The sequence below is a fragment of the Lethenteron reissneri genome, unplaced genomic scaffold (assembly GCF_015708825.2).
Source record: "Lethenteron reissneri isolate LAM-NWPU_2019-01 unplaced genomic scaffold, ASM1570882v1 scaffold_1640, whole genome shotgun sequence".
Lineage (NCBI taxonomy): Eukaryota > Metazoa > Chordata > Hyperoartia > Petromyzontiformes > Petromyzontidae > Lethenteron > Lethenteron reissneri.
The window spans coordinates 4,906,729-4,934,595 of NW_026891378.1; the positions used below are offsets into that span (position 1 = coordinate 4,906,729).

General features: G+C 49.6%; 1 long non-coding RNA gene across 1 annotated transcript; it reads left to right on the forward strand.

Annotated features, from left to right (window-relative positions):
* The first annotated feature begins 7,980 nt into the window (after positions 1 to 7,980).
* On the forward strand, positions 7,981 to 27,132 carry LOC133339045 (uncharacterized). Its single transcript, XR_009754673.1, has 5 exons — positions 7,981 to 8,110; positions 9,601 to 9,682; positions 18,421 to 18,593; positions 19,880 to 23,981; positions 26,222 to 27,132. It is a non-coding gene; the product is annotated as an uncharacterized LOC133339045 (long non-coding RNA).
* The last annotated feature ends 735 nt before the right edge of the window (positions 27,133 to 27,867 follow it).

The window sequence follows — 27,867 nt, forward strand, 5'->3', positions numbered from 1 at the left end:
CCGGGGATCTTTGTCTTTGTCCCAATTGAGTGATTTCTGGTGTAACTTTTTATATTTGGGCCAAACCTGGAACGTGACGAGTGACGTTGCGGGATCTTTAACGTCCAATGGCAAGTGAGTGGCACAGGCTATTTTGCGACCGTATGCGGAGTATTATTGGCCAAACGTCATATTGCTACAAAGGTCACCTGGAAAGTGACTCAGCAGTCGGGGTCCCACACAGGAACATTGCCCCCCCCCCCCACTATTCCCTGCCGTGAGAGCACGGACAGGAGCCTCGTGATACACGTTGAGGCTTTCCTGGGTAAACGAGCGTCATTAACAATACAGTAGAACCTCTCTTAACTACCACCCCGGTTATTGACTAATCGCTTAACGACAGGCCTCCATAGAGTATAGTAATTTATGGTAGTGTATAGTGTAGTGTATAGTGTCACGTATAGTAGTATATAGTGTAGTGTAAATAGTGCAGAGTACAACTCCTTTTAACGACCATCCCTGTTAACAACAAATCGCTTAACGACCGGCCCCCATAGAGCCCAATGTGTTCGCTTACCGACCATTTTCCTGTTATCGATGGGCTGTTGGAGGTACAGTAAATATGAATCAATGCATTGACTAACCGTGTTTATTTTGATATTATGTGTTTATTATGTTGTTAATATCTTCATGTATTAATATACATTGTTTAAATATTATTTAGTAAGTTTTTTGGGTGCAAAGGGGGTAACTTTCGATCCTATCGGAACGAATTGAGCCTGGTACTTGTATTGCCTATGCTCGCTTAACAACCAAATCACTTAATGACCAGTTTCATGGAACCATTTAACATCATTAAGAGCTCTACTGTACAATACTCCTGCTGTTGTTCTTGTCTGTAGACATCTTGCAACTCTATGGTCACCTACTAAGTGACGGCCAGATAAAGGAGGTCCTGTCCACACTTGAGGTTTGGTATTTTGGGATGCACAATCAAGAAGTGGGCTCCAAGAACGATGGCTATGATGCAATAGATGACCATTATAATTCGGTAAGAGTCCGGAGAACCCATGCAAAATTAGGGGGGAGAACATACAAACTCCACAACTCACACTCGCACAATACAAAGATGAAGACATATCGTCCATATAGTCTTTACAGGCTGTTGGGGCAAGTACTGTTAGCGAGCACCTATGAAGGCCCACATGGCTTATGTGCGGGTGGTGTGTCGAGCAGCACATGCCGCCCGCCTTGCTCTTCCCAGTGTTGATGTTTACACACTGCTTCAGGTATTCATTTATGGCTGAGTTGACCTAGGGGGTGCCCAGGATTGGTTCAAGTATTCGACACATCCACTCACACTCTGCAGAGCAGGGGGATAATACACAAATTTCACACAGAAAGAGGTGCCTGGGTCTAGAATCAAACCCAGACTCCCTTCCTTGCAAGTGAAGCATGAGTGTTACTACTGCACCACCCTGCCACTCAAATTTCATCTGACGCTCAGTTATCTGACACAGCAGACAAGAGCACTTCAAGACATTTCATCCTTCACCATAATTGACAAAGCAAGGCTTATTCTACACCCAGTGTTCTGATCGTAGCATGGATTTGGTCTCTCTTTTCTTTGTCTAATGAGCACTGAATGAGCGTTGATTAATCGTCGTGCGATTGTGTGATTGTTGCAGGTCGAACATGAGCACCTGTACTTCAGGTATGAGGTGCTGCACAGGATTGGCCATGGAGGCTTCGGGCAGGTCCTGCAGTGCGTGGACCACAAAACCAACACCCAGGTGGCCATCAAGATATTCAGAAATGCATTCAGGTAAATCAAAGTGGCACGCATCACAATGAGGTTGTCATCGTTCATTTTACTATAGTAGGGGGCAGGGTGACAGCGCAGTGGTTACACTTATAGCAAGTAGTGTCTCATAGAGTGTAGTTCCAGGGTTCAATTCCTGACCAGGGTGCTTTACTCATGGAGTTTGTATGAATTCGATCCTGTTCTAGATGGGTTTCCTCTGCATTCTCCAGTGTCTTCCCACACTTACACGCAATGTAACCGGTGTTGGCCTAACATTCCAATACTGAAAAATACCCACAAATTACTCAACTTGGATCACACATGATCAACATGCCCCCTGACTGTGAACCTGTTGCACTATGTGGCCATGAGACATCATGCCTTCCTTTATGGAAGCCTTGCTCGATTCTTTGTCATGGAATCACTCTGGATTGGCCGGTATCACTCAGGCTCAGCTCAGGCTTGAGCTACTCAGTTGCTTTCACAGACGCATGAGTGGCTCAGCCATGGCTCGGCTCAGCTCATGGGAATTCTGAGCATGCCTAGGACCGTGTTCCGAGCCAGCATGGCTTTTGAGCTGCAGAGGTTGGGAAATTGTTGGCGCTGGCTCCCCTCCTGGCTGCTGCTACTGCTGCCTTCCCGCTCGTCTCTGGTTCCTCGGCCATCTGCGGAGTTATCTGTCTTCAAAAGCAAGTGACAACCATGTGGTGCATCACACATCGACGTTATTACTGATCATGATTGATAAATGGGGTCCTTCCTCTGTGCAGCGTCTCGGAAAACCAGGAGAAGGAGCTGTTAATTCTGTTCGAGATGCAGAGCAGCGATGATGAGGACAACGGCAACGTCGTCAAACTTCTCCACTCCTTCCACTTTCGGAGGCACAACTTTATTGTCATGTAGCTCATGAGGTACGTACCGCGAATCCGCTAGTGTCCTCTATTTTACTTGCTCGTGATGCCACACATTGTGATCACACTGTGACGCTGCCACGTGTTTTTGGGAGGCTCAACCGGGAATCAGAATATTTATTTTTACTGGAGAAATCTGATGAGCTGTAAAGCTCTTTTTCACAGATGTCGAGCAGGGGTGGGTAAGAATATTACAACAACAAACAATACAAACACACAATAGGAGTGCAAATGAAAAGAAAGGTAAACAAATCACCCAACACATACAAATATACAACTAAACCATCCCCACAACTCCCTTTTCTCCATCAGCCCTGCCCACTTTTACATTGCCATGCCCCCTCAAATTTTAACTTAAAACTTTAGTGACTGCAGGAATTCATATTCTTTGGTTCTTTTGCTAAAGTCACATAGATAGAAAAAAAATAATAATACAGGTAGTCCTCTACTTACGATGGAGATGCGTAACGATGACCCCATCGTAAGTCAAAAATATCGTAAGTCGAAGATGGCCTAGCCTACCCAGGAGTCTTAAAGAATGGTGATAATTTAGCAAAACAGAGAAATTTACAGTACCGTACTGTATAAACGATATACTGTATGTATTTATTAATTACAATACTGTATTGCACAGTAAAATGTAAAGTAAAAAAACAAGGTAAATTATTAGCCTACCTATAGGAACTGCAATTTAATAGAAAGTTTTTTCAGGAAACAATCCTATCTGCTATAAAAAAAACTTTTAATATGCATTGAACGTATCGTATCGTGGTAACCCTAAAATGAATTCGCTAAAGCTACGTATCATACATGCATTGAACGTATCGTCACGTATCATATTGTACTGTACTCGCCAAGATTCTATCCGTCGTCTGCATACTTGAATAATGTTAGGTTGTTGATGGCTACATTAACTTAATTGTCAGAAGAGGAAGATGGCGATGATAAAGCGCGAAATTTAAAATATTTTACAATTTTGTCGTATCGCTATCACCATTGTAAGATCTAAATATCGTAAGTCGGACCATCGTAACTCGGGGACTATCTGTAATAATAAAAAATAAAGTTAATAAAAATATCATGCCGTTTCATCGCAACACAACCGGTCGTCATCAGGAAAAGGGGTTAGCCTATAAAGGCCAAATTGTTTATGAAGGTTTGGAGATGGCCATAGCCCAAGTGTATCAGCATCACCACCAGCATTGGCGGGGCAGCAATGCCAATGCAGCAACAATGCCAATGCAGCAGCAATGCCAATGCAGCAAAGGGCCACCAAGAAATTCACTGCACCCCGCTCCACATACCACACTGCTGATGGTGGAGGGTGATTGACAAGAAGTCAAGTCAAGACCCAAAGTGATTGATGACATCTTTCCAATGATTGCTGAGTCTATAACCTTAGTCTCGGTTGAAATAATGTCTGTCTATATATATGGATGGCTTCATGAACGAATCTTAGTGGATAGCCAGTGGGCTTGCAAAGTACCTTCGTCTTAGAGAAATCAATGTCATGTGAGCCCACCGCATTAAAATAGTGATCAGCCACGGCAGAAGTATTGGTCCTACCGTGTTTCAAATGTGCTTCGTGTTCACGAACACGATCCAAGACATGTCGCTTAGTTTCCCCAATGTAACGGCTGCCGCAGACACAGCTTAGTTTATTGACACCCGGGATAATGCATGTCAGGGATCACATCCTTCACAGATGGGATCAGATCACAAATGTCATGTACTTTGTTAAATCTAACCTGGATCTTGTGTTTGCTCATGATTTTGGAAATCTTTTTAGTGACCCCTGCTATGTATGGCTAGGTGATGGTTTGGATTGGGTCCTCAGATGGTTCTTTCCCAACGGTTGGGGTGATAGCTTTACCGATTGTGTAGTCTGAATATCCATTCATCTTGAGAGCTTGGCGTACGTGTTCCAGTTCGCTGGCTAGGTGATGATGGTTGGAAATACATCGAGCTCTATAGTGTAGAGTTTTTGATGAGGGAATTTTCACCTGGCAGCCCTTTGATTGGTGGAAAATCAACCACCGTCGGGTTGGCTGTCCACCACTCACATTATCATTGGCTGCTGACATTTGGGCTATGCCCATTTCAAACCCTTATAAACAGTTCGCCTTTGAAGCTAACCCCCCGTTTCCTGAAGACATCCGCTTGTGTTGCGATCGAAACGTCGTAGTTTTTTGTTATTTTTTATTATTTTCTTTCAAACTATCTACGTGACTTTACCGAAAGGCCCAAGTAAACTGAAGGCACCCCTATGGGTTCTCCCTTATCTCTTGTTGTAGCCAATATTTTCATGGAAAATTTCGAGACTGACGCCATCTAGGCATCCACTCTACGCCCGTCCTTGTGGAAGAGGTACGTGGATGACACGTTTGTTATCTGGCCACATGGCCGACCGGCTCTAAACGAATTCCTCAACCACATCAATTCCATACACCCAGCCATCAAATTCACCATGGAGGTAGAAAGGATGGCATGCTACCTAATCAAAAAGAGACCAGATGGCTCAATGAGCCATTCTGTCTCCAGGTAAGTACCCATACTGACGCCTACCTAAAATCTGATTCCCACCACCACCCATCCCAGAAGAATTCCCTCATCAAAACGCTACACCATAGAGTTCAATGTTTCTCTGACCATGCACACCTAACCAGTGAACTCAAACACATGTAATAAAGGACTCGACCACTGTGTCTGTCTCCGTGTCCTTTATTCGGGTTCGTATACTTTTCCCACACGGCCCTCGCTCAGAGCCTCCCCGCTTGGCAGCTCCACAGCTGCCTTCGCTCCCGTAGCCTTCCGCGCTCCTGCAGCTCCGCTGCAGGTCCCTGGTGCAGCCCTCCGGCTGCTCTCTCTGCAGCTCCACCGCTGCTCCCCGTTCCTCCGTGCTCGGTCACCGCTGGCTGGCGGTGCCGAGTCTTACCGTGTGTGGCGATCTCGCCACTCCCCAACCTCAGCCCTGCGTGGCCTCTGTGGCGATCTCGCCACTCTCCAACCTCAGCCCTGCGTGGCCTCTGTGGCGATCTCGCCACTCTCCAACCTCAGCCCTGCGTGGCCTCTGTGGCGATCTCGCCACTCTCTGTCTCCATCCCCAAATCTCTCTTCCACCCCGCTGGCTGGCGCCGTCATGAGCCCCTCAGCCACCAGGCTGAGGCACGGCGACCACCCAACGTGGTCTCCACTCTCCACTCCCCCGACTCCTCGATCTCTTCCTGTCTCCCCGCTATAACTTCTCCCCCCACGTGACCCTGACTCCTCCCTCTTGGATCATCACATCCGACCCGCCCATTTACGCCCGCATTACACACATACACGAAGCTCTCAAGGCGAATGGTTATTCTGACTCCACAATCCGCAAAGCCATCACCCCAACCGTGAGGAAGGAGCCATCTGATGATCCAATCAACACCATCACCATGCCATACATAGCAGGGGTAACCAAAAAGATTTCCAAAATCATGAACAAACACAAGATCCAGGTCTGATTTAACACAGTACATAAAATTCGTGATCTGATCCCATCTGTGAAGGAAACGATTCCTGAAATGCAATACCCTGGCGTCTACAAACTCAGCTGTATCTGCGACAGCAGTTACATTTGGGAAACTAAGCGACATGTCTCGGACCGTGTTCGTGAACATAAGGCAGATTTGTCACACGGTAGGACTAATACTTCTGCTGTGGCTGATCATTATTTTAATGAAGCTGGCTCACACGAAATTGATTTCTCTAAGACAATTGTACTTTGCAAGCCTACTGGCTATCAACAAAGATTCGTTCATGAAGCCATCCATATGTAATGTGAGGATATATCCGGCTCGTTGACGGATCACAACTCGTCACGATGATTGGCTCTGCCGGTCCTGGTCCATAGCCAATGGGGGGAAGCCTAGGGGCGTGGCCCTGACGTAATGGAAAGGTGACAGCTGTAAGTAGATGATTGGTTCTGCTGGCTTTAGCCACAGCCAATGGGGAGACGAGTCAGGGGCGTGGTCCCGGGAGCCTACGGTGGAGTCTGGAAGATTCCATAGAGGCTAACCAGGATTGGTGGAAAGGTACCACGTGACCCGGGTATTAAATAGGGGTGGAGACGAACAACACGTGGTCAGAACTGGAACGAACGAAGGGAAGAGGCCACGCGAGAGCGGGGGTCCAGGCTGCCACGTGGCTGCGCGCGTCTCTCTCTTTATATCCCTCTCATGCTGTCTGTCAGCAGCGCGAAGGAGTGTTGTAATGAAAGACGAATAAAGACCGGATTCCAGAAGTCGCTTCAATGACCTTTATCACACATATATATATAGACACAGACACAATTTCAACCGAGAAGATGGTTATAGATTCAGAAATCATTGGAAAGATGTCATCAACCACTTTGGATCTTGACTTGACTTGTGTTTTCTTGTCAATCAACCTCCACCGTCAGCAGTGTGGTGTGTGGAGTGGGGTGCAGTGATTTCTTGGCGGCCCTTTGCTGCATTGGCATTGCTGCTGCATTGCCATTGTTGCTGCATTGCGATTGTTGCTGCAGTGGCACTGCTGCCCTACCCATGCTGGTCGTGCTGCTGATACACTTGGGCTACGCCCATCTCCAAACCTTTATAAACAGATTGCCTTGAGAGGCTAACCCCTTTTGCTGATGACGACCACTTGTGTTGCGACCGAAACGTCGTGATATTTTTATTCACGTTATTTTTTATTTTCATATTTTTTTTATATCTACGTGACTTAACCGAAAGAACCAAAGAATATACCCTTTCAACTGGCAGGGTGACACAGTGTTAACACTTGTGCCTCACAGTAATAAATACTCAATATTAGTGCTCACCCTTCATCTGGTTTTCATAGGTGGTCACCGCCATACTCCGGGTAAGGTACAGACATGGAGCATGCCTGTGACCACAATACGAACAAGGCTGCGATTGTTTTCTCACTCAAGTTCCTTTATGTGTGCAGTTTGTGTGTTCTCCTCTGCTTATGCATGGTTTTCCCTCTGGCTTCTCAGGTTTCTTTCTGCAGCTAAAACTAAACCACACAATGTTACTGTGAATGGCCAAACATCCCAATGCTGAAAAATTCCCTGCAAATTTATAACTCTTAATTACACACAGCAACATCGCCCACTACTCCGACAAATTTAGCAGGACCCTCTTGAACAAGAGTTTTGAGACTCGGTGAGGGTTTTCGTGGGGGACAAGCAGAATAACAACAAATAGTTGACGCATTTCACAGCATACCACTGACTTTATCTCGTTACCTATTTCACAGGTGTAGTCTCCACGATGTCATCAAAGCGGCGGGAGTCTGGAGGTTGAACATTGGCTTGGTTAAAAAATACACCAAGTCAATCCTGAAATGCCTGAGCCACCTCCGTGACAAGAGGATCATTCATGGAGACTTCAAGCTGGTAAGAGGACACAATGGGCAGCGCAACTCCAGTTGCTGCTATGAGATCCTCTCCGCAGATAACATTGACCACATCAATCAAAGGATACATTTGTTAACTCTGTCCATCTGTCTGCAGTGGGAGAGTCACGATCAAATCTGCTTACGATGATCCAATATGAATCATGACACTTTTCGTGTAAAGTTGTGGTGCTATTAGGGACTCACCTGAGAGAAAACCGGCCACATCGAACAAAAAGTCGCAGCACATTTGGAGAGTTTCAGTTTCATTTATTTGGTATAGCCCTGTGAGCCATTCGGCTCTTGAATCGGGTGCAACCGCAATAAACAAAAAACAAAAACAGGAACAGGAAAACATCTTAAAGTGACTATGCGCAAACAGAAAAATCCAGGAAAAAACAGCAAAATCTTCCAGAAAAAGCACCGTACACCAATGCTGTGTACAAAAATCCCAATGGGATGCAAGTCAAACAACAACAACAACAACCACAAGACAACTTAGATTAAAGCCATCAGTCTAACTCTGTACTACAACAAACAAACATGGTCAAACCAAAAACTTTTTGAAATCTCCAAAATAAAGCCATAAAAGCAATGTAACAGTGATCATAGGAACTGTGACTGAAATTTCACAATAAACGACATAAACAACAAATCCTGTACTCTTAGTTCTTTCGGCAAAGTCACGTAGGTAAAAAATGAAATTAAAATTAATTAATTTTAATTTCATTTTTACGTGACTTTACCGAAAGAACTAAGAGTATGAATCCTTGCAGTCACGAAAGCTTCAAATCTAGAACAAACCCTGTAGCCATAGCTGGTTGCATGAGTCACTCCACAACAGCAGGAGCATCAGTAGAAGTATCAAAAATTTTAAATGCATCTTTAGAGAGACAACCCAAAGGAAAAAGCACGATTTGAAATCGCACATTTGCCCAACACCTATCATCCAGCGGCTTCTATGGTGCTATTTGGATATATTCAAATACAAAAGCGCGGTGGATAGCATTGCTAAATCCATGCTGTGGATGAATTTGCGTAATCATTAACTCGTACTTACAGCTCTCAGCTTAGGGTTTCATGTAACAGCTTCTGTACGTGCAATATTAAACATGCATCTCATCACATTTGAAAGGGGCACCTCGAGTGGCATCCATGAGAAAAAAATATTCCCTTTTCTAAAGTCGACAGACCTTCACCTCATTGGACACCTTTTAAATGATCCATCCTTTGCTTCCCGAAATTTTGATTATCATAACCTCTGAGCGTGAACGACTTCTGCCGCTCTTCATCTAGGGTAGGGATAGGTAACCTGCATCTCCAGAGCTGTGTGCGGCTCTTTAAGGACTGCTTCGTCATGTTTTTTATTCAGGACCACCGTATCGTATTCACCACACAGTGCATCACGGCTCTTGAAATATTGAGTTTTTTTCACCAAATTTATATAAAAATGTATCTTCTTGTTATTTCCGTTACCGACCCTTGGTCTAGGGCAACATCTTGGTCAAGGACCCCGTGGCTGGGACCGTGTGGGTAACGGACTTTGGTTGCAGCTTCCATGAGACTTCTCAAAGTAAGTGACCTCAACTGCATGCATGAGTATGTGTGTGGGTGTGCGAGCGGTGGTGTAGCGGTTAGCGTGCTGCGCTACGAACCTGGCGACCCGAGTTCAATTCTCGCTCATGAGCAACACCAGTCGGAGCCATTCCCTGTTCATCTTGCGGTGCGACAGGCATCTCATCTGGCTCCTCCATTGTTTACATCATCTTCGACTACGTAGTTCGAGAAGCCTTCCATGGCTGTACCTGTGGAATTTTAATCTGGTACAGATACAATGGGAGGCTGATCCTCCTGGTCAACCATGCTATGCACAGTGATGATCTGGTGGTTGCTACTCACTGATGAGTTGGATGTTCTGCTGCTGAACCTGCAACGTGCCACTAAGAGATGAGCCTTACTATCAGCCCCACCAAATTAAGCACCTGCTCAAGTATTTTGTATAATCCAGTACTCCACTGAGTCAACTCCCCATCGTGATGGTGCAGTTGTGGAGAGAGTGAAGTGTCCATACCTGGGCAGTGTGCTTATGACCAAATCCAGTTTGGCAGCAGAGGTCTCACTCCGAATCAGTCGAGCAGCATTATCTTTTGATCAGCTGCTTAACGCTGTGTGGAAACTACCTGGTCTGTCACTCCACACAAATATACTGGTATTTTTGGCAACAGTCTTGCCCTCCCTTTTCTTTGCTTTTGGGATGTGGACCCCTCTCCTAGAATATCTGCACCGGTTCGAAATTTTCAGGATGGCCTGCCTATGATCCATATTGTGTTTAACCAGGCTGGATTGTGCAAGGAGCACACAAATCCTTGAAAGAGTTGGACACATTTTCATCAGTGAACTCCTCCGATGGGCAATGCTGCATTGGCTGTGTCATGTAGCCTGCATGCCCAGCCACCGCATGCCCAGGCAGTTTCTGTTTCGCCGGACAGAGGGGGCTAAACGGACGTGGTACGGCCTGGAGAAGAGTGGACTGTTGCAATATGGGAAGGATGTGGAGCTCAGTGGACTTGCTCAAGACTCGCGATGTCATGAAGAACGCTATTGGGCAGTTGGAGGTAGTTATCCCCCAACAACAGAGGGCAGAAGAGCGATGCTCACGACAATGATCGGAGTGTCGAATCGCTAAAATGCAGAAAATTGGAAGAGTATTGTGCAAGGAGCACACAAATCCAGCCAACCCAACACCACGGTGGTGAGATTTTGACTACCTCCCCTAGTATAAAGGAGGTTGTGGGTACGATCTCGATCTTGACGCCTGTATATTGCATGCCTTTTTTGCCGTGGTCACATGGATTTTTCTCTGGGTCCTCCGGTTTTTCCCTGTAAATTTAGAAACATGCTTTTAGAGTCTTTGGCTGCTATACATTTGCACATGATATGCAACTTTGCTGAGCTATCATTTGTAGTCAGATGGCTTCTGAAAAATAGCTAAATAGCTCAGTGGGCCTTACCTGGTAAAATAAAAAACAAATTATTCTGTCCTGCGACCTGTCAGCGAGCCTTCGGCACTTTACGTAGCCTGGGAGTGCACCTGAACTGGCACAAGCACCCTGGTGATGTCACCACCACTTAGTGACGAATGGCAACTGTTGTTGCTGTGTGTGAGTGTGTGTAGCTGTGTATGTGTGTATGTGTAGTAAGTATATGGAGGCTTGACGACAGGATCGGAGGCACACTTATTTATTACACCAACACAGTTATTTACAGGTCACTGGGCTACAGGGATTTCTCGACAGCTAACCCCTCTAACCTATACCAATTCCTCCACTACGGGACTAGGGGAGGCTATCTGTCCCAGCTTGGTTAAGCTGGGATCCCGGCTCCCTGAGTCACCAGACCAGCTTCGTCTGGGCTCTCGGGGCCACGCCACCGGCTTGCCCTGGTCGGCCCTTATAAGGACAGCGAGCCAGGGGAGCTCTGGGGCCTACACTAGCTGGTCTTCCGTCTTCTCTGGTTATAGCTGAGTCCCGACTCCCGAGCCTTTCGGCTCATCACCTTTTATAGGACTTGCCCCCAAGGGGGGGGGCCCGTGGGGGATACACATGCGGACGTCGGTGCGAGCGCCACCCTTGTGTACGGCCGTAACCCCGCCCCTTGTGTTTGTTGGCCATCAGTGGCCATGCATAATCACACCTCAACATTTGTATACATGCGCAATTACACCTCTACATCACCCCCCCCTGTACAGCTCGCAGCCGTCCCCGGCTGCAAAAAAAATCAGAATAAAGGTGCATCCCTCACAAAAACCCCGTGTGTGCCTCGCGTAATTTTTAACAAGAACAAGAACAACGAGAGGAAGAGAGAGAGAGAGAAAAAAAATAACCCGACGCACCCCCCCCGGATAACACCCCAAAACCAACATATATATACACTCCGGACGTCACCTTTCCCATCGTCCGCAAGGCCCCCCAACGGCCGACCTCACAACACCCCTCCCCTTTTGTCCGCAAGGCCCCCCAACGGCCGACCTCACAAAAGTCTGCGCGTTTTGGCGCACGTTCTCGCGGCGGGTCCGTCACAAGGGTCCGTCCCGGCACGCTCAGTGACGGTTGTTGACGGTCCGGGTGCAAGAGGGTCAGGCTCCGCTGCCGAGTGACCCCCGACCCCTCCGGGAGGGGTTGGTGGGCGTGGGCCCGTCACTCCTGTTTCACCTGGGGGCGGAACAGTTGGCGTCAGGTTAGGCGAGTGCAGCGACGACGGGGAGTCGGCGACACCCTCACACGTTTGGCCATGCGTGTGTGTGTGTGAACCCCGGGGCGGCGTGACGAATGGTTTTAACCTTGAGGGGTGCACATACCACCGGCGCCTCCCCCATTTGACGCGAACACATTGCGGCCGCAAAACCTGCACGACCTCCACTGGCCCCCGCCACGGCCGTACCAATTTCGACGAGGTTGCCAGCGGCACCTGAGGACAGTGCAACCACGCCCTGTCCCCTGGTACCCATTTGACCACCTGCACCCGCCCCAACCGAAGCCTCTCGTTCGCCTTCTGGCGGAGTTCAGAATTTTGCACGGCCGCTTCCCGCGCCTCAGACAATTGAGCGATGTTAAATTTAACGTGTTCGGACAACTTAGACTTCGCCTGGAGCGCCGAGAGCTTCAGCTGGGTCGCCACAGGAGGGTTAACTTCGCGCCCATACATTAAAAAGAAAGGGGAAAATCCGGTGGCCGCATGGGGAGCCATTCTGTAGGCCTGCAACACACCGGCTATGCGGAGGTCCCAATCCGTCTGGGATACCGACACCTGCTGGGACAGCATGGACGTGATGGTCCGATGCAGCCGTTCCACCATCCCGTCAGTTTGTGGGTGATACGGAGAGGTCCGAACCTTCTCCGTACCCAAGAGGTCGCACACCTCACGTAGGAGTTTACCAGAAAAATTCCTACCCTGGTCAGTAAGCAGCCGTTCCGGAGCACCCTTGTCGAGGACATAGCCCTGGACAAAGGCCTCCGCGATGGCTGCTGCCGATTGGTTCGCCAGGGGCCAGGCCATAGGCCATCTCGTGAAGTATTCAACCCCCGTTAGTAAATACCTATTGCCCCTGGGTGTAGCGGGAAATGGGCCAAGTATGTCCAGAGCGACGAGCTCGTTAACCCTGGAAACTTTTATGGACTGCAGCGGAGGGTTGGATCCCCTAGCAGGTGGCTTCCTCTGCGCGCATTGCGTGCACGACCCCAAGAGGTCCCCCACGTCCTTTTCCATGCCCGGCCAGAAGAAATCTAGCTGGAGCGTGGCAAAGGTCTTATGAACCCCCAAGTGCAGAAGCCGCTCATGAACAGCCCATACCACCTTACCCCTTAAAGCAGCAGGCACCACGAGCCGCTGGCGCCGGGTTTTACCATTCCAGTGCATCAAAAGTCCCTGGAACAACCCCCACGAGTCAACGTTTTCCACCCCCTGGCCAATCCCCCCGGCGCGACGGCGCAGAGCGAGGAGGGAGGTGTCCTCCATTTGGAGGCGACCCCATTCCGCGACTGACAACCCCAGCAACGAATCCCTCCCTTCTTGCTCGATAGGACCCGAAACCGAAGGTGCATCGGCAGCGGCCACGAGGACCGAATCGGTGGTGACGTTCGGAGACCTACAACGCCCCGAACCCAAGAGGCACGCGCACTCCGAAGTGGGTGGCAATCGCGACAGGGCGTCAGCGTTCGTGTGGCGGAGACCCTTACGATATGTGGTGACAAAGTCATAGTCTTGGAGAATCTCCAACCATCGAGACAACTGGCCCGATGGTTGTTGAACCCGCAGGGCGTATTGTAGGGCCGCATGATCTGTACGGACGGTGAACCGCCGACCGTACAGATACGGGCGGTACTGCTGAATGAAATAAACAATCGCCAATAATTCCCGACGGGTAACGCAGTACCGCTGTTCGGCTGGAGACAGTACCCGACTACCGTAAGCCACCACATGCTCTACGCCCCCAATGAGCTGGGACAGCACGCCCCCGATGCCCGTGTTACTTGCATCTGTATCGAGCAAGAAGGGTTGTGAAAAATCCGGGTAATTCAACGGCGGCGCCCCCACCAAAGCATTCCGGAGGGCGCGAAAAGAAGCCTCCTCCTCCGGCCCCCAATGAAACCTGACTCCCTTGGACATCAAGGCATGCAAAGGTTTCGCAATCGTAGCGAAGTCAGCCACAAATCGCCGATAATACGACGCGAACCCAATGAAACTCCTGACCTCTCCCACAGAGGTGGGAGTCGGCCAGGAGCTGACGCATTCCGTTTTGGCGGGATCAGTGGATATCCCCGAGCGCCCAACAATGTGACCCAAATATCGCACCGATTCGCGGAGTAAATGGCACTTCTGTGGTTTAAATTTCAAATTGGCAGCCCGCATTTTGAGAAAAACAGCACGCAACCTCTGGAGGTGTTCCTCGAAGGATTTGCTAAAGACGATGACATCGTCTAAGTAAATCAAACACGAATCCCATTGCAACCCTGCCAAGACCAATTCCATTAACCGCTGAAAAGTTGCCGGCGCAGAATGTAAACCCATCGGCAAGCGGTTAAATTGGAAGAGACCCTGCGGTGTCCGAAAAGCAGTCTTAGGTTTTGATTCGTCATCCAGAGGAAGCTGCCAGAATCCAGATAGCAAATCGAGGGTGGAAAAGAATCGCGCCCCCGCCAAGGCATCGAGCGACTCATCCATTCGAGGAAGCGGGTACGCATCTGCCACAGAGATTTTGTTCAGACGCCGAAAGTCGACACAAAACCGCAGTGATCCGTCGTGTTTTTTCACCAAAACGATCGGCGCGCCCCACGGGCTATTGGAAGGGGAAATGATATCGGCGGCTAGCATGTCATCAACAGCCGATTTGACATGATCCTTTTCGGCGGGACTCAACCGAAAGGGATTTTGGCGGATTGGCGCGCTGTCACCCGTGTCAATATGGTGTCGCAGCAATTTAGTACAACCAATATCAAATTTGTGTTGACTAAAAACGTCAGCAAATTCGCTCAGAAGAACTCGCAGCTGCGCGCGCTGCGAGTCGGACAGGTCCACTGAACCCGCGCAAAGCGCATCCAGCCAACCGTCATCACAGTCCGAATGCGGTCGCGACGGAGGATCGGTGGATACCTGACCCACGAGTGGTTCCTCATAGGGTACCGGCGTTGCGTGTGCAAGCACGGTCCCTTGAGGAACCACGGCCGTTCGCGATCCCACATTAAGGACTGCAATGAAGGGGTCCCCATCCCCCCTCACCATGGTCTGAGCCGCGAGCAAATCTGGTCCATTTACCCCGGCCCGAGATGGTCCCAACAAGACCCCCCGATCCGCAACCCCTTCATTAAACGGCCGACGCAATCTAAGAGGGACGAGCATCTGAGCCCCCGGAGGCACGCGCACAGTTTTTGTGACGAGCGCCTGCACGGTGGCAAACGCCCGACGCTCCGTGGTGGGGGAAGACAGAAATGTAACGCGTCGGCCCGATGGGAGCTCAATGCACCCTTGGTCAATAAGGATGCGGATGGGCATTTTGGCCAGAAAATCCGTCCCCAACAGGCACGGAACCGCGAGTGAGGAGGAAACCAAAACAGGCCCGGATAATTTAATGTCCCCAATGCAGATAGTGGCGCGGATTTGGCCAATAATGCCCAGAGAGCCCCCGTTAGCGGCATAGCACGGCACGTCAACAGGGAGCAAGGGACGACTTTGAACGGGAAGGATGTTATAAATTAAATCAGATATAATGGTCGCCGATGCCCCTGTGTCAATTAAAATCCGCACCTCTACCCCATCAATGTGACCGACCACGACCGAAGATCCCGCCGACGCAGCAACGACACGATGGGCGAGCTCCGACCACTGACCCGGTTGGAGCGCCCGCCGCATTACCGAACGATCGCGCGCGACGGATGGGGAATTTGGAGCCCTGTTTAGTTGGGCGCGTGAGTGTGTGTCGGATGTGTGCGTGGGCCAAACGTGTGAGGTGCCGCGACTCGCCGTATTTCTCTGCTGGAGCTTGGGAGGAGACGGCGTGGCGTCCTGACGAGGTGTCGCCCCGCGCTGACGGGGAGCCCGGCATCCTGACGCAACGTGGCCTTGCAGGCCACAGTTGTAGCAGCGTGTGAGCGCCCCCGATGTCCTGGGCTGCTCCTGGCGGCTCGGTCCATTCCGAGCCTGTGGTACTGCCGCTCTCCATTCCCCTCGCCGCTCCACCCCGCAGACCTCCTCCGATGGGAGGGCGGTAGCCGCCATGGCATGGCTGGCCGCCCCCTTTGCCGCCTTTCGACGAAGGGACCGCAAGCCCCCGTGGATGTGGCGCGCGACCAGCAGGGACGACATCTCTGAGTCGTCTTGAGCCAGGACGTTGACGTCCAGCTCATCAGCGAGTAGCAGCAGCTTCTCAGCCACCATGGCATCCACTCCTTCCTCGTCCATCCTTGGGAAAGCAGCCTTCGCTAGAGCCAGGAGAGCAGTCCGGAAGGCCAGAGGTGATTCGTTGGTGCCCCGACGCCGATCGTGGAAAAGCTGCCTGCAGTCCGAAGGCGGCCCATAGACGGCTGACAGCAGCTGCAACGCCAGGTGTAGGGTGGCGCGCTTTTCCCTCGGCGCCGAGGTGAGGGTAGCCAGGGCGTCGTTGTCCAGCATCGCTGGCAGCGCGCGTAGAGCCTCGGCGTCCGTCCAGTTCGCCATCTCCTGATGAGCGATGAACCGTCTCTTGAAGCCGCCCCAGTCTCCGTCTGCGCCTACGAACTCTTTCAGAGGTGGCAGACGCTGCTGCAAGGCGACGTCCGTGGCTGTAGATCGCTCTCCGTCGCTCCCCGCCGATGATACAGTGTGGGCGGGCTGTGCACATGGCATCGCCGGTCGCTCCGATGTTGACGCGCCGGCCGGTGTTGATGATGTCACGGCTTGTGCTTGGCGCTCAGCAGTCACGTGACGCGGGCCGGCCCCGCCGTCCGCTCGCACTGTAGAGATGGCGGGAAATTTAACCGCCAGCCGCGTCGGGGTGGCGGGAAACGTTGCCGCGCGCCGGCTGCTGTCGTCGACCCGCGCTGCCCCTCCAGCCCCCAGCCGCGTGATCTCCTCCAACGCAGCGGCGGCGGCGTAGAGCAGTTCCGCCAGGCGGGAGTGGGCCAGCCGGAGTCCTTCAGCCGACGCATCCCCCCCCTCTTGTCGTAGCGGCACGGGCGTACTTGGCCCCGGCTGCTCCGATCCGACCCCGGCCATCTCTGGTGTTGAATCGGCCGCGGCGTCTTCCATCTCCGACTCCTTGGTACGTGTCGTCCCTCGTGTGTCCATCGTTTGGACGTTTTACTTCTGACACCAGATGTAGTAAGTATATGGAGGCTTGACGACAGGATCGGAGGCACACTTATTTATTACACCAACACAGTTATTTACAGGTCACTGGGCTACAGGGATTTCTCGACAGCTAACCCCTCTAACCTATACCAATTCCTCCACTACGGGACTAGGGGAGGCTATCTGTCCCAGCTTGGTTAAGCTGGGATCCCGGCTCCCTGAGTCACCAGACCAGCTTCGTCTGGGCTCTCGGGGCCACGCCACCGGCTTGCCCTGGTCGGCCCTTATAAGGACAGCGAGCCAGGGGAGCTCTGGGGCCTACACTAGCTGGTCTTCCGTCTTCTCTGGTTATAGCTGAGTCCCGACTCCCGAGCCTTTCGGCTCATCACCTTTTATAGGACTTGCCCCCAAGGGGGGGGGCCCGTGGGGGATACACATGCGGACGTCGGTGCGAGCGCCACCCTTGTGTACGGCCGTAACCCCGCCCCTTGTGTTTGTTGGCCATCCGTGGCCATGCATAATCACACCTCAACATTCGTATACATGCGCAATTACACCTCTACATATGCAAGCATGTGTGTGGGGAGCGGTAGTATAGCAGTCCTTGTGCTGCGCTATGAAACCCTTATCCTCAGTTCAATTCACGCTCACGTTCAACACCAGTGACGATTATCGTAAACCGGTGATGGGCCTCCACTAGGTCCACTCAGCCTTAAATGAGTACCTGATGTGGTGCATTAACATTGCCATGAGGGAGACAAAGGTGGCGGCCGGGCACGGTGTTGGCCACCCACCACTTAATGTGCCTTTTCGGCCTTTATAGGTACTTGCAAACAGCACTTGCCCCAACAGTCTGTTAAAGGCTATATGGGTGATATTTTTATTTTTGTGTACTTGTCACTGTGTGTGTCTGATGACGCTGTGGGTGGTGATACTGTGTGATGATGTTATTAAAGGCTTTACGTGAGTCTCTGTGTTTGTCATGCACAGGGTTAAAGGTATTCGCTACATACCAATACCTGGCTCCAGAGGTTTTCCTTGGATTGAACTGTGGAATCATAGTGAACATGTGGGCACTCGGCTGTGTGGTGGCAGAGATGGCCTCGGGAAAGCTCCTCTTCAAGGTCTCTAACTTCAACGACCTGTTCCTGTGCTACATAGAGGTATGACACACACTGCAGTTAATTTTTTGGTCAGACTTACGTAATGATTTGGCGCATAGCGGTCATTCTACATTGTGTGTAATACGTGTAAGAGACTTATTCACAACAGACTCGTTGTGAGCAGCTGGAAGGCAGTTGTAAGTCTGGGCCCACGCCTCTATATAAGGAAAGAAACAGTTGGACTTCTCCACAAATCTAGCTGTGGCCTGATGAAGCTAGTTGTAATTACTGACGAAACGTTGTACTCAGATTGTAAATATTGTGGCTTGGCTCTCCAACACACCGGTGTGCTGTACTAGTGACAAATTGGCATGTTCTGTTTACGTGACAACCCTTATTCGTTGGCTGTGTTGGGTGGTGGCGGATTTTAACGACACATTTATATATTTACGCGATCTAACCCAAAAAAACCTCTTATGAAAATAAACGTATCGATACGCAGTACGTTCGTAATGGCTTTACGCAATACCATGATATCATGCTGTTATGTAATGACATAATACACATGTAATGTGACTTGCTTAACACCTTACCTGTGGATACTCAAATTTCGAAGGCCGCTGTTGGTAAGCAGGTATATAGAAATAAATTCGCATGTACTCAAACTTCCCAGTTGATAAATTCACAGCTTGCCAGGGATTGCTGCAATCACTCGTGGTAGTTTTTTTAGATACTTATTTGGTTTTCAGAGAGCACCGTTTACTCAGAGCATCTCAGAGCACTTGGCATGCAATGACTTTCACGACATATTTTGTCCAGCAGCTGATTGGGCACGCCCAGTGGCAGCTGTTCCTGTGTGACACAATACGAGCCAGAATCTGGCCTACAAACGGGCGTCAGCCTGTCAGTATAAAGCAATGATTGCTTCAGCTGTGTAGCCATAGTTTATTAATTTACAAGTAACTTGGCAAATTTGAGCTGTAACGTGGGACCAAAATCGCTGACTATCTTCCATGTGAATGAAGCAGACCATACGGTTAATAATACAAATCCTAGAATTATCCAGGACATCCACCAGATTAGAACCGCTAAAACTCGTGGCGAGTGGCCTGAGGTTGGACCGTGCTATTAAAGCTGCCTATGCCAAAACCATGGGGAACGGTAGTCTAGTGGTTAGTGCACAACCCGAGTTCCATTTCCACTGACTATCAAAACCAGTCCTGGGTCTCCCCTAGATTGGCGCAGCCTGAATCGAGTACCTAATGTGGTGATTGCTAATAGCACTTTCTGCAAATATCTGTTAAGGTTTTATGGGGAACCTTTGTCTTTGTCTGACTCGTGCGTAGGTCCTGGGGGTGCCTCCTCGGTATGTGTGGGATAAAGCTCCCTGCAGGGAGCTGCAGGGGATGGTGAAATCTGGTCATGTTTGTGTCCTCAGGACCATCCGCCACCCAAAAAGCCAAAACAAATTCAATGGCCACATGCACAAGCTTTGAAACGACACACCAATTATGGTCGTTTCAGCTCAATCACTGGGACACATTGAAGAGAAATCCTCACAACAACCAAATTTGCCAACTAGATAATGGTGCTGCGCTAGACACTGCACCAAACATATCCAGAACATGAGGTCATAAGTCAGAACAAAATTCAGGAAGTCGCCATCAAACGATTAAACAACACGTCATGACCAATTGTTTTGTTTGGCTGCGTTGGGTGGTGGAGGGTATTACGACACAAAATTGGACATCTTGGCCAGATGGAAAAAAATATTCCCACCACCCATGCCTTAGTATACCTAATGCACCATTGTGATTCACGTTGGTTGTTTGGGTTATAGGTTTTAAATGGTAAAAATATGATTTGTGAAGTCAAATGAAAGTTATTAAAACCCATCTATTGATCCTATAGGGTTTAACATAATAGTTAATAAAAATGTCGCGTATTTAGTATGTGCGTTCTTCCGAAAGTGCACAGCTATGTATATACGTTGAATTTCTTTCACACCATACAAAGCCAACAGTGCTAATCGAATAATCGAAGGTTCGGGAAATCACAGACTAAGTAAGCAGTAATGGCAAGTCAGGATTAATGTCGCCATGTCTCATCCCAATTAAGTCATTGTCAGTGTACATTTTCTAATTCGGACCATGACGTTGGCACACAACGGTCTACTCCTTTGGAGTGATGTTATGGGGGTATTTAACTGGCACTTGCAAATCAAACGGCTCAATATATTTCATGGTAAAAATTCATACCGCAGTAAAAACCCAGGGTGGTGTGGCGGATCCCAACCCTGCGTGTTGTGTATATACCCCCTTTTTATTTTTTTTATATTATTTTTTTTTTAAGAATTATTCTGCCAACATATATAATATCGTTTTTTTTAATAGACACGCGGCAACGTGGGAACAGACACGCCCCCACACTTCCACAGATGCACATACCTCATCTCAAAAGACTAGAGGGCATGAAAGAGGGCAATAAAGGTAATAAAAACTCCCCTAATTTCACACAAGAGGAACAAGGGAGGGGGGAATGGCAGGCGGAGGGTCAGGAGGACATCCTTTTGTTAGAAAGCCTCACAAAACCAGGCACCACGCAGGAAGAGATAATTATATTCTTAACAAAGAAACAGCATTGACGACAAAAAGCACAGACGGGTTTTTAAACCATGTTAGATACACAAAGTTACCAACTTAGCCATGAAGATTAAGCAAACAGTATCTATCCTCACTCCAATTGGAAACCAGACTACAGTCTGCACCAGAATCGCGACCCATCATTGTTAATTAAATACTGACATTATTTACCTTTAAAGAATTTCTACACGGCCGGGCCGAAGCATCAAATAATAATTATGGCATCTATTTCGCTCCAAAACAACATTCCTAGCCGGGATATCAGATTAAATAATCACAAGAAGTCAAATAATAAGTACGGAATTAAAGTGGATCTCCTAGAGGAGCTAAGGGCGGAAAAGTCTCTCATAATTAACCAAACGCAACACCCCATGAGAAGCGAGCAACACGGCCGTCTTTGTCTTTCCGAGAGGATCTCCACACGCAGGCACAAAGCCAGGATATGACACCAATAAAGGTTGGGGCAATGGCTCAAAGGAAATTAACACACGTCTTCGAATAAATAATTAAATAAATAAGGGCATGCGCCGGGTGCTTCCACCGTGGAAACAACCGTCTTTGTCTCCCCGCAACACGGACAGCAAATTGCACACGCGAGCAAATAACATTTCCATGGGAGATCGGGTCACGATGAAACATCGTGAACACGGTTTCGGCATAACTTGGGCATAATGGAACCAAGCAGCAAATAAGTAGCATTTCAACTTCCAAACCAAAACAACTTAAGCTGTGTGAGACAAAAGATATGATCTCCGAGCAAGGGAGGGAATAATTAAGCTCGCTTAACGCGTAGGTTTTCGCGACAAATATTATTCAGTAACAAAAACATGGATTCGAATACTTTTTTTATATATAACTCAATGCGAACGCGAATCATCGGTCTGGTTAATGGATAACTTAGGTGGCGCCGTCACGAGGCCCCCCCCCCCCCACCCCTTCTTCCAGAACGACACACAGCTGTGTCTTCAAAGCTAATAAACACACGGACGGACACGCACACGACACACACACGGACGCAGATGGTTCACCCCCACAGGAATGTTTTATGACACAGCCTTTTGAACAACTCGGGAAACTGAGTGGAATTTCCAATATAAACCGAGGAAAAATCCATCCAAAGAAGATCGTCAGGGGGCTCTAGGCCCCATCTCGTCGCCAGGGCTTCGGCTCCACCACAGATCATCAAGGGCTCCGGCTCCACCAAATCTCGTCAGGGGCTCTGGCCCCCATCTCGTCAAGGGCTCCAGCTCCACCACCTCTCGTCACCGCCAACGAAGAAGTTTTTCGTCATCCAGAATGACGAGGTTCGCGGGGTAGCGACGTGCAGCAACAAGCCGAGGTCTGCACCACCTGAGAAGAATCACTACCCTGAGTCGCCGAGCTGCGAGTGAAGCCACAACAAAGACGCCAACGTCCACCCTGCCACGAACGAAGCATCGCTCCTCGTCAGAGTGACGACCAGCGAACAACCCGCAGGAAAGGCGGAGATCGCCAAGCGAGCAAAGCAGAGAGCGCAAAGCAGTGGAGAAAGCCTGGTCAGCCGGCTGTGAGGAGGAGGACAGCGCTGTTGAATGCGCCGTGTGTCTAATACACACCCAGATCAACCAGCATCAACCAAAACCGACTCGTCATCCCGCAGTGGAGAAAGAGAGTCAAAGTCTTCCGAACGAGCGCCGCCGTCAGAGCTGCAGAGAGGTGCCATCGCGCCGTCAGCTACCGAGCGCCGCCAAGCGCCGCCGCTCACCTCGCAGCGGAGAAAGTCTCGGCTGCAATCCGCACGGGCTGTGAGGAAATCTCCAAACAGGGTCGTATTGTTTCCACACGCATAGGCTCAAGGAAGCACAGATAATATCTTGTCAAACCGGTTTCTTTGTCAGAGTCTCGCCAAAGAATTAATTAAAACAGAGCCAGATCCGCTCTCATACCACACACACGCCTCACCCACCATTGACTCAAACATTCTGTTAAAAGGATTTTATACTTGCCGATGAATCTATTGACATACTTTCGCCTCTGGGATACAATAAGTGCTTTATTACCGCCATATGAAGTGTGTCATGCTTGTTTTCAAACTCGGCCAGTCGCCGATTGTGATTGCATAATCTTGCTCATGAATTATTGACGCATGTGTGACCTGCATGATAGAATGTCACATGCTTGTTAGAATAAAATTGTTATCACAGAAGCATATCGAGTGTTCCTTCCAAGTCCATGCAAAACTGTCTTATTCTTGAGTACTGTATCCTGTGATGAGATCTGAAACTGGAGACCTAAAATATCATAACACACACTAGGATAATCGGTAAATGACTCTATGATAATCGTGTTATCCTGATTGATATAACTCTGGATAAACGAAGCTGAGCCTAATTATCATAACTACACACATTAACATAATCGCAAGCATCCGCATAAATTACTACGATTATATCCGTGATTATCATAATTTATGCATATAATTACACGCAGTATCATAATTTATGCATATTAATACCTACATTAACATAATTAATGCGATTTGCGCATTTTTTGGAAAATTATTTATTTGTCTTATTTTCATCAAAAATTCATAACCCAACATATACAACATGCGCCAAGTCATCATGCTACGTTTTTTGCGTTTCTGCGGTGGTAGCTGTGCGAGGCCGACGTGGTTTGTGACAGTGTTCCTCCTGCATCTCGTCATTCCCACAGACGGCTCGAGGATACCTGGGAATGAGAGAATATTCTCAGGGAGCTACCCACTCAACGAGGTGCTCGCCGCCTGTGACCCCACCTTGGTAGATTTTGTCTCCAGCTGCCTACGGTAACAACCCCCCTGCACCTGTCACTCCCCCAAGAGACACCCATAGTCACATAGACGTACATAGAGACCCGTAGAGTCACATACACTTACATAGATATCCATAGTCACACATACTTACACACAGAGGCGGAGCCCAGATTTTCAGGTAGGGGGGCAAGCCCTCCAGCCACGAAAAATTATAGGAGTTGTTAGTAATTAAGGACTTGTCCCTTGCTTTTTATTCGACGCGTGTGCTCGCGGAAGGCATCGCGCTCGCTGAAGGTATGCCTTCAGGGAAGTCGTGTAACGTATACACAACTGCGCACAATTTTGTGAGTTACTTATAACTGTTTTGCCGTTACTTATTGCCAATTATGAACTCAGACTATTGTCCTATCATCTCATAGATTCCCTGGCACGTAATAATATGCAACACAGTGGCAGTGGGGGTCACAAAATGCCAATTTATTACTAATAACCCCAATAATCCGATCAAAATTAGGGGCACGTGCCACCCCCCCAACTGGCTCCGCCACTGCTTACACAGAGAACCACATGCTTACATACAAACCAAGATATTGACAAAGGGCACATATATTTACGGTTAATACACCCACAATCTTGTTTAGGACAACTACTGGATTTGATGACGAACCTCTTGCAACAAGCAGTGAGCACGCCACTGCTATATCACGTCACCGCTGCATCTGTGTGTGTATACTGTATGCATGTGTAATGCGAGTGTAAATGGGGTTTGGTGCTGGGCTTGGCCCAATCACACGGCCCGGGGTATTGGGGGGCGGAGCCCAGTATGGGGGGTGTGTGGGAGGGGCCGCCGTTCACCTCGGCTCCAATTGGAAGCGAGGTGAAAGGGGGTGGAGCCAGCAGAGCAGTATGGGAAGGCCGGATCTGACGATCCGGAAGGGGAGGAGTCAGGGTCACGTGGGAGAGAGGATATAGGTGGGAGCCCAGAAGGGATCGGGGTCAGTTGCGGGAGTAAAGAGGCTGAGCCACGTTGGGTGGTGAGAGGGGATCCGCGCCATCGGCCATGTGGCCGAAGGACCTTCAGCACGCCGTCGGCCAGCGGTGTGCGGAGTGCGGAAGTGGAGGAACTAATGGAGGAGCGTGCGTGGGCGCGCGCGAGGAGACTCTGGTCCTCTGTCGGGACCAGCAGGGTGTGAGGAAGAGCGGAGGAGCTGACGAGGGAGCGCGTGCGGGGCGCGCGCGAGGAGATGCTGGTCCGCTGACAGGACCAGCGGGGTGCGGAGAAAGAAACTAAATAAAAGACCAACGGAGACCAGCACATGTGTGGAGAAGTGGGTGTATGTGTGTGTGTGCACTTAATGCTGTTTGTGGGGAGACAAAGGTGGTTGTGCGTGGTGCTGGCCAACCACCCCCTCATATGCTGTGCCAGCCTTCATAGGTACTCGCTAAAAGCATTTCTCCCAAAAGTCTGTTCAGACTATATGGAGGATCTTTGTATTTGTGTGTGTATGTCTACGGGTGATTGGGTGTGTCTTTGTCTTTTCTGTGTATAGGTGTGTAGGTGATTGATTCAATCGAGCTGCATTATTATTTTTTCGGCTGTGTTACACTGTCTGGAAGCTACCTGGTGTATCACTCCATATGAAGCAACAGGTCTTCTCAACCAAAGTTATGTCCTCCCTTCGCTATGCTTGTGAAATCTGAACAGGTTTCAACATCTGCGCTGGTATGAAACAATCAGGCTGGCCTGCCTACAATCCTAGGTCGAACCAGATTTGATTGTGTGAGAAGCTCACAGATGCTTGAAGGTCTGGACACATTCCCACCTATTTGGCCAGCTGCCCATGCAGCTTTTGTTTGGCTAGATAGAGCGGATTCACCAGGCACGACACAGGCTAGATAAGAGATGGACGGATGCGGTACAGGAGGATATGGAACTGATTGGACTTGCCAAGAACTGGTGCCAGCAATGTCACAATCACCCTCTGTAGAGGATGCACATGAAGGACACTTCTGGGCAGTTCCAGGCTAGATGCATTTGAAGCATCTAGGGAGTTGGAGGCAGTCGCCCTCCAGCAACAGGGGACACAGGAGAGACACTCACAAATGAGCAGAGCAACGGATGGCTAACATTCAACGAAGTAGTACAGTGGGGAGCACAAGTGGAACATCTGACGGCCTTCTCAGCAGCAGATGGTCTAAGATGGTGTTGACAACAGCAGAGCACTGCTGCTTCTGCTTCCACGTGCGCCACGTGTGTCTGTGCATCACAACAGGTGGCATCCGGCCGAGCGCCTGACACCTGAACAGGCGCTGGCACACAGCTGGCTGCAGGAACCAGGGTCAGCCATCTCCAGGACGACTACCACCACAATCACGACCACCATGACCATCGCCGCTATCACGACCACCACCACCATGCTGCTCTCCCCACTCGCCGTGACCTCAGAGGAACAGGAGGACAAGGAGATGGTGGAGCAGGAGATGGAGGCAGTGGAGCAGGAGACAGAGTTGGTGTGTAAGAGGAAGAAGAGGTCGCATCTGGCCCGTGCATCAAGAGCAATCGGCTTATTCTTCTGCCGTGTGCTGCTCTGTGAGGGCGAGCGTCCACCACAAAGTAGCTGCGAGTGGTGGAGGCAGTCGGGGGGGGGGGGGGGGCGGACGATGGACATGTCTTGGTGTAAACACCACGACCATTGGCACATGCACACACCACGCACACCACACACACCACATACACCACACACATCACACACATCACACTATATACACTACACACTATACACACTCTATGCACACACAACACACACACTCTACACACACAACACACACACTCTACACACAATCTAAACACACACACTCTGCACACACACTCTGCACACACACTCTACACACACACACTCGACATACACTCGACACACACATACCACACACACCACACACGGAGCTAGCCCAGTATCATAGACGGCCCCATCCCGGGCCCTTTCATGCTGGTTTTCATCCTGGCAGTCCTCAGAGGATGACCTGGCCACGGTTTCGAGGACATGGAAGGGGCAGCTGATTCGGGCTGTGAGAGCTGGAGGTGGCCTGTTGGTGTAGATACGGACGAAGCCAAACATGGCAAGTCCCAAGGCCACTCGTTAGGAGTTATGATCAATCTGATAAGTGGTATTATTGTTGTACAGGAATTATATTTAATTAAGAGATGAAATAAACACATTGAGACATTGCCTATTTTGCTAGTGTGGCCTGCATGAAATGTATCTAAGCTTGTGTGAGATACCCTGCTTGTGTGAGGTATCCTGGTTTGTGTGAGGTACCCTGGTTTGTGTGAGGTACCCTGGCTTGTGTGAGATACCCTGCTTGTGTGAGGTATCCTGGCTTGTGTGAGGTACCCTGGTTTGTGTGAGGTACCCTGGTTTGTGTGAGGTACCCTGGCTTGTGTGAGGTACCCTGGTTTGTGTGAGGTACCCTGGCTTGTGTGAGGTACCCTGGTTTGTGTGAGGTACCCTGGTTTGTGTGAGGTACCCTGGCTTGTGTGAGATACCCTGCTTGTGTGAGGTATCCTGGCTTGTGTGAGGTACCCTGGCTTGTGTGAGGTACCCTGGTTTGTGTGAGGTACCCTGGTTTGTGTGAGGTACCCTGGCTTGTGTGAGGTACCCTGCTTGTGTGAGGTACCCTGCTTGTGTGAGATACCCTGGTTTGTGTGAGGTACCCTGGCTTGTGTGAGGTACCCTGGCTTGTGTGAGGTACCTTGCTTGTGAGATACCCTGGTTTGTGTGAGATACCCTGGTTTGTGTGAGGTACCCTGGCTTGTGTGAGGTATCCTGGTTTGTGTGAGGTACCCTGGCTTGTGTGCGGTATCCTGGCTTGTGTGAGGTACCCTGGTTTGTGTGAGGTACCCTGGTTTGTGTGAGGTACG